The following is a 6,000-nucleotide window of genomic DNA, read 5'->3' as shown; positions in this document are numbered from 1 at the left end:
AAACCATACTTTTGATTGAGCAGATCTGAACACTCTTTCTGTTGAAAATGCAACTGGACATTTGGAGCGCTAAGAGCGTAGTAGTGGAAAAAGGAATATATTCAAATATAAACTACACGGAAGCATTCTGTGAAACTGCTTTCTGATCTGAGCATACAGCTAACAGAGTTAAACCATACTTTTGATTGAGCAGTTTTGAAACACTCTGTCTGTAGAAAATGCAACTGGACATTCGTAGCGCTAAGTGGGTAATAGTGGAAAAGAGAATATGTTCAAATATAAACTACACAGAAGCATTGTATGAAACTTCTTTCTGTTCTGTGCATTCAACTAACAGAGTTGAACCTTACTTCTGATTGAGCCGTTCTGAAACACTCTTTCTGTAGAAACTGCAATTGGACATTCTGAGCGCTAAGAGGCCTATATTGGGAAAAAGAATGTCTACAAATAAAAACTACACAGAAGAATTGTGTGAAACTTCTTTCTGTTCTGTTTGTTCAACTAAAAGAGTTGAACCTTAGTTTTGATTGAGCCGTTCTGAAACACTCTTTCTGTAGAAAATGCAAGTGGAGATTCGGAGCGCTAAGAGGGTAATAGTGGAAAAGGGAATGTCTCCAAATATAAACTACACAGAATCATTCTGTGAAACTTCTTTCTGATCTGTGCATTCAGCTAACACAGTTAAACCATACTTTTGATTGAGCAGATCTGAACACTCTTTCTGTAGAAAATGCAACTGGACATTTGGAGCGCTAAGAGAGTAGTAGTGGAAAAAGGAATATATTCAAATATAAACTACACAGAAGCATTCTGTGAAACTTCTTTCTGATCTGAGCATTCAGCTAAAAGAGTTAAACCATACTTTTGATTGAGCAGTTTTGAAACACTCTGTCTGTAGAAAATGCAACTGGACATTCGTAGCGCTAAGTGGGTAATAGTGGAAAAAAGAATATGTTCAAATATAAACTACACAGAAGCATTGTATGAAACTTCTTTCTGTTCTGTGCATTCAACTAACAGAGTTGAAACTTATTTTGATTGAGCCGTTCTGAAACACTCTTTCTGTAGAAACTGCAATTGGACATTCTGAGCGCTAAGAGGCCTCTATTGGGAAAAATAATATCTTCAAATAAAAACTACACAGAAGCATTGTGTGAAACTTATTTCTGATATGTTCATTAAGCTAACAGAGTTAAACCATACTTTTGATTGCGCAGTTCTGAACACTCTTTCTGTGGAAAATGCAAGTGGACATTTGGAGCGCTAAGAGGGTAATGGTGGAAAAAGGAATATATTCAAATATAAACTACACAGTAGCATTCTGTGAAAATTCTTTCTGTTCTGTGCATTCAACTAACAGAGTTGAACCTTACTTTTGATTGAGCCGCTCTGAAACAGTCTTTCTGTAGAAACTGCAATTGGACATGCTAAGCGCTAAGAAGCCTACATTGGGAAAAATAATATCTTCAAATTAAAACTACACAGATGCATTCTGTGAAACTTATTTCTCATCTGTAAATTCAGTTAACAGAGATAAAACATATTTTTGATTGAGCAGTTATGAAACACTCTTTTTGTAGAAAATGCAAGTGGAGATTCGGAGCGCCAAGAGGGTAATAGTGGATCAAGGTATGTCTTCAAATATAAACTACACAGAATCATTCTGTGAAACTTCTTTCTGATCTGTGCATTCAGCTAACAGAGTTAAACCATACTTTTGATTGAGCAGATCTGAACACTCTTTCTGTAGAAAATGCAACTGGACATTTGGAGCGCTAAGAGAGTAGTAGTGGAAAAAGGAATATATTCAAATATAAACTACACAGAAGCATTCTGTGAAACTACTTTCTGATCTGAGCATTCAGCTATCAGAGTTAAACCATACTTTTGATTGAGCAGTTTTGAAACACTCTGTCTGTAGAAAATGCAACTGGACATTCGTAGCGCTAAGTGGGTAATAGTGGAAAAAAGAATATGTTCAAATATAAACTACACAGAAGCATTGTATGAAACTTCTTTCTGTTCTGTGCATTCAACTAACAGAGTTGAAACTTATTTTGATTGAGCCGTTCTGAAACACTCTTTCTGTAGAAACTGCAATTGGACATTCTGAGCGCTAAGAGGCCTCTATTGGGAAAAATAATATCTTCAAATAAAAACTACACAGAAGCATTGTGTGAAACTTATTTCTGATATGTTCATTAAGCTAACAGAGTTAAACCATACTTTTGATTGCGCAGTTCTGAACACTCTTTCTGTGGAAAATGCAAGTGGACATTTGGAGCGCTAAGAGGGTAATGGTGGAAAAAGGAATATATTCAAATATAAACTACACAGTAGCATTCTGTGAAAATTCTTTCTGTTCTGTGCATTCAACTAACAGAGTTGAACCTTACTTTTGATTGAGCCGCTCTGAAACAGTCTTTCTGTAGAAACTGCAATTGGACATGCTAAGCGCTAAGATGCCTACATTGGGAAAAATAATATCTTCAAATAAAAACTACACAGATGCATTCTGTGAAACTTATTTCTCATCTGTAAATTCAGTTAACAGAGATAAAACATATTTTTGATTGAGCAGTTATGAAACACTCTTTTTGTAGAAAATGCAAGTGGAGATTCGGAGCGCTAAGAGGGTAATAGTGGATCAAGGTATGTCTTCAAATATAAACTACACAGAATCATTCGGTGAAACTTCTTTCTGATATGTGCATTCAGCTAACAGAGTTAAACCATACTTTTGATTGAGCAGATCTGAACACTCTTTCTGTTGAAAATGCAACTGGACATTTGGAGCGCTAAGAGCGTAGTAGTGGAAAAAGGAATATATTCAAATATAAACTACACGGAAGCATTCTGTGAAACTGCTTTCTGATCTGAGCATACAGCTAACAGAGTTAAACCATACTTTTGATTGAGCAGTTTTGAAACACTCTGTCTGTAGAAAATGCAACTGGACATTCGTAGCGCTAAGTGGGTAATAGTGGAAAAGAGAATATGTTCAAATATAAACTACACAGAAGCATTGTATGAAACTTCTTTCTGTTCTGTGCATTCAACTAACAGAGTTGAACCTTACTTCTGATTGAGCCGTTCTGAAACACTCTTTCTGTAGAAACTGCAATTGGACATTCTGAGCGCTAAGAGGCCTATATTGGGAAAAAGAATGTCTACAAATAAAAACTACACAGAAGAATTGTGTGAAACTTCTTTCTGTTCTGTTTGTTCAACTAAAAGAGTTGAACCTTAGTTTTGATTGAGCGGTTCTGAAACACTCTTTCTGTAGAAAATGCAAGTGGAGATTCGGAGCGCTAAGAGGGTAATAGTGGAAAAGGGAATGTCTCCAAATATAAACTACACAGAATCATTCTGTGAAACTTCTTTCTGATCTGTGCATTCAGCTAACAGAGTTAAACCATACTTTTGATTGAGCAGATCTGAACACTCTTTCTGTAGAAAATGCAACTGGACATTTGGAGCGCTAAGAGAGTAGTAGTGGAAAAAGGAATATATTCAAATATAAACTACACAGAAGCATTCTGTGAAACTTCTTTCTGATCTGAGCATTCAGCTAACAGAGTTAAACCATACTTAAGATTGAGCAGTTTTGAAACACTCTGTCTGTAGAAAATGCAACTGGACATTCGTAGCGCTAAGTGGGTAATAGTGGAAAAAAGAATATGTTCAAATATAAACTACACAGAAGCATTGTATGAAACTTCTTTCTGTTCTGTGCATTCAACTAACAGAGTTGAACCTTACTTTTGATTGAGCCTTTCTGAAACACTCTTTCTGTAGAAACTGCAATTGGACATTCTGAGCGCTAAGAGGCCTCTATTGGGAAAAATAATATCTTCAAATAAAAACTACACAGAAGCATTGTGTGAAACTTATTTCTGATATGTTCATTAAGCTAACAGAGTTAAACCATATTTTGATTGCGCAGTTCTGAACACTCTTTCTGTAGAAAATGCAAGTGGACATTCGGAGCGCTAAGAGGGTAATAGTGGAAAAAGGAATATATTCAAATATAAACTACACAGTAGCATTCTGTGAAAATTCTTTCTGTTCTGTGCATTCAACTAACAGAGTTGAACCTTACTTTTGATTGAGCCGTTCTGAAACACTCTTTCTGTAGAAACTGCAATTGGACATGCTAAGCGCTAAGAGGCCTACATTGGGAAAAAGAATATCTTCAAATAAAAACTACACAGATGCATTCTGTGAAACTTATTTCTGATCTGTAAATTCAGTTAACAGAGATAAAACACATTTTTGATTGAGCAGTTATGAAACACTCTTTCTGTAGAAACTGCAATTGGACATTCGGAGCGCTAAGAGGCCTATATTGGGAAAAAGAATGTCTACAAATAAAAACTACACAGAAGAATTGTGTGAAACTTCTTTCTGTTCTGTTTGTTCAACTAAAAGAGTTGAAACTTAGTTTTGATTGAGCCGTTCTGTAACAGTCTTTCTGTAGAAAATGCAAGTGGAGATTCGGAGCGCTAAGAGGGTAATAGTGGAAAAAGGAATGTCTCCAAATATAAACTACACAGAATCATTCTGTGAAACTTCTTTCTGATCTGTGCATTCAGCTAACAGAGTTAAACCATACTTTTGATTGAGCAGATCTGAACACTCTTTCTGTAGAAAATGCAACTGGACATTTGGAGCGCTAAGAGAGTAGTAGTGGAAAAAGGAATATATTCAAATATAAACTACACAGAAGCATTCTGTGAAACTTCTTTCTGATCTGGGCATTCAGCTAACAGAGTTAAACCATACTTTTGATTGAGCAGTTTTGAAACACTCTGTCTGTAGAAAATGCAACTGGACATTCGTAGCGCTAAGTGGGTAATAGTGGAAAAAAGAATATGTCCAAATATAAACTACACAGAAGCATTGTATGAAACTTCTTTCTGTTCTGTGCATTCAACTAACAGAGTTGAACCTTACATTTCATTGAGCCGTTCTGAAACACTCTTTCTGTAGAAACTGCAATTGGACATTCTGAGCGCTAAGAGGCCTATATTGGGAAAAAGAATGTCCACAAATAAACACTACACAGAAGAATTGTGTGAAACTTCTTTCTGTTCTGTTTGTTCAACTAAAAGAGTTGAAACTTAGTTTTGATTGAGCCGTTCTGTAACAGTCTTTCTGTAGAAAATGCAAGTGGAGATTCGGAGCGCTAAGAGGGTAATAGTGGAAAAAGGAATGTCTTCAAATATAAACTACACAGAATAATTCGGTGAAACTCCTTTCTGATCTGTGCATTCAGCTAACAGAGCTAAACCATACTTTTGATTGAGCAGATCTGAACATTCTTTCTGTAGAAAATGCAACTGGACATTTGGAGCGCTAAGAGCGTAGTAGTGGAAAAAGGAATATATTCAAATATAAACTACACAGAAGCATTCTGTGAAACTTCTTTCTAATCTGAGCATACAGCTAAGAGTTAAACCATACTTTTGATTGAGCAGTTTTGAAACACTCTGCCTGTAGAAAATGCAACTGGACATTCGTAGCGCTAAGTGGGTAATAGTGGAAAAAAGAATATGTTCAAATATAAACTACACAGAAGCATTGTATGAAACTTCTTTCTGTTCTGTGCATTCAACTAACAGAGTTGAACCTTAATTTGGTTGAGCCGTTCTGAAACACTCTTTCTGTAGAAACTGCAATTGGACATTCTGAGCGCTAAGAGGCCTATACTGGGAAAAAGAATGTCTACAAATAAAAACTACACAGAAGAATTGTGTTAAACTTCTTTCTGTTCTGTTTGTTCAACTAAAAGAGATGAACCTTAGTTTTGATTGAGCCGTTCTGAAACACTCTTTCTGTAGAAAATGCAAGTGGAGATTCGGAGCGCAAAGGGGGTAATAGTGGAAAAAGGAATGTCTCCAAATATAAACTACACAGTATCATTCTGTGAAACTTCTTTCTGATCTGTGCATTCAGCTAACAGAGTTAAACCATACTTTTGATTGAGCAGATCTGAAC

The sequence above is a fragment of the Symphalangus syndactylus genome, chromosome 8 (assembly GCF_028878055.3).
Source record: "Symphalangus syndactylus isolate Jambi chromosome 8, NHGRI_mSymSyn1-v2.1_pri, whole genome shotgun sequence".
Lineage (NCBI taxonomy): Eukaryota > Metazoa > Chordata > Mammalia > Primates > Hylobatidae > Symphalangus > Symphalangus syndactylus.
This window is presented reverse-complemented; position numbering follows the sequence as displayed.